This window comes from Eumetopias jubatus, unplaced genomic scaffold, assembly GCF_037043125.1.
Source record: "Eumetopias jubatus isolate StellerSeaLion01/CBP00866 unplaced genomic scaffold, mEumJub1_p1.0 scaffold_9, whole genome shotgun sequence".
Lineage (NCBI taxonomy): Eukaryota > Metazoa > Chordata > Mammalia > Carnivora > Otariidae > Eumetopias > Eumetopias jubatus.
In genome coordinates this window covers 15,419,559-15,421,813 of record NW_028274815.1, presented here as the reverse complement: position 1 = coordinate 15,421,813, position 2,255 = coordinate 15,419,559, and positions in this window count along the sequence as shown.

The following is a 2,255-nucleotide window of genomic DNA, read 5'->3' as shown; positions in this document are numbered from 1 at the left end:
GCTTGGCCAGGGTCACAGAACTCATAGGCTCAGAAGCAGGATTGCAACTCAGACAGCTTGACTCCAAGACTTGTACTCCTCAGCACCCTCCTGTGTGGTCTCCCCCCTTGATTTTTTCACTGGATGGCCTCTTTCTTATTCTGCATGGCCCAGATCAGATGCCTCTTCTATGGCACTTTGCTTGATTTCTCCCTGACCTCCAAGTCCCTCTGTCAGATGAATCACTCCACAGGGTTCTGCTCAATTCTCCAACAGCATTTCTCACCTCTTCTCTCAGGGTTTGTTTCCTAGAGCTCTGTTATGGACTTCGTGTTTGCCTCCCTCCCAAATGTATGTGTTGAAGCCCAACCCTCAGTGTGACTATAATTGGAGATAGGGCCTTTATGGAGATAAAATTAAATGCAGTCGTAAGGTTGGGATCCTGATCCAATGGATTAGTGCCCTTATCCAAAGAGACTAGAGATCTCACTCCCTCTCTCTCTGCCACCTGAGGGCACAGTAAGTAGGCAGGCGTCTATAAGCCAGGAAGTGAGCTGTTAGGACTGCATTAAGTTAACCTTTGTCACGTGGAGCACAGGGTGCTGGATGGTGACCCTCAGTTCAACAATGGATCACAAAAGAAATTGAAAAAGAGGAATTTATCACTCCCAGGTCCTGAAGGAAGAATTGAGGGACTACATGGGGAGGTCAAGGCAGAGTGCAGACAGAGAGAGAGAGGGAGGGTCTGTGGGTGAGGCACGTTGAGGTTTCCAGGCTAGGGCTGGACTGGTCAATTCAAAGCAGGAGAACAGGGTGTGGAACTCCTCTTTAAGGGGCACATAAGGCAAACAGACACTGGGGGGCAGGGGGACTGTTGCTCACAAGGGCTGTTAGGGACAGCCTACCAGGAGCTCACATTTGCTGGTGATTCTGCTGCTGCATCTCAGGGCACACTCTTGCACGAGGGGCTGGTGTCAGTGTGGGTCCCTGCCAGCCACTTGGCTGCACAGAACAGGTGCTGAGGCGGCGACTCCACGGAGGAGCTTAGCTCACTTCTCAACAAGAGCCTTATCAGAAACGGATCCTGTGGGATCTTGATCTGAGACTTCTTGCCTTCAGACCTGTTGTTTAAGCCACCCAGTCTATGGTATTTTGTTAGGGCAGCTCAAGCAGACAAATAGAAGCTCTTTCCTCCCTGATTGGGTCTCCCTTCTGGAATGTGAGCTACTCATTGGCAGGGATCCTTTCTGTCACTGTCACCTCCAACATGGAGCTTAATGCCTGGGATCAGGGCATGCTGGAAGCTCAGGGGCTATGGAATCATGTTCACCACCTCACGATCTCACCACCATGGTCCCCAGCATCCCACTACTACAAGCGGACCCGAACATTCTCCCCACTCCTGCCCATGTCACCTGGGCTCTGAGCCCCTGGCACTCCAGAGGTGCAGCTGCTTCTTCTTCACAGAGCTTCCGCTGACTGCTGATTTACTAGCTTCTCACAGAGGGCTTGGCGGCCTGCTGTCTCCTCGGGCCCTCGTAAAGCAGCCCCTCCCCGCAGCCCAGTCCCAGCAGCCGCCCTGCTGACTGCCTGGGCAGAATTTATGACGAGGATTCATCAGATTAGGAGGCACAGATGGGGCAGTTCTTCCTCTATGTGCAGAATGCAGTCGGACAGCATTGTAGGCCCTTCTGCTGGCTGAGCAAACCCACGTGGTAAGCCTGGCATTCTCTGACCTGAGTTGTTTAGAAACGTTTTGATTTGACAAGAAATATTTTTTGAAATGTTCTGGAGCCGAATAGAAATTTAACTCTCTCAGGCCTGTTTGGGCTACCTCCTGCCCAGCTTTGGGAGCTCGCGGTGGTCTGCTCACAACGGTTTGCTCTTTATCAGGACCCAAAGGCAGCCCAACCTCCACTTCTCTTCTAAGAATGGAATATTCACCCCAAATCCTGAAGGCCACTCATCTACTCTCTACTTGTGGCATGTCCATGAGAGGGAGCTCACAGCTGCCCCCCGTCATCCCTTTTATGATTAGACTATTCTGCTTCACAGAAAGTTCTTCAAAGCTTAAAAAACATTTTGCCTCCCTCTTGCTCTTGCATCCACTGGCCTTTTTCTGCCATCTTGGGCAGCAACTAAAACAATGCAGGTCGGCTCCAGCTTTTACATAGGCAGTTTTCCACCTATTTATAGAGAGCAGGGTGTCTTATTCATCAAACACTTATCAAGAGGCTGCTCTTCTGGGCACAGTGGGTGGAGAGATGATCGGGACA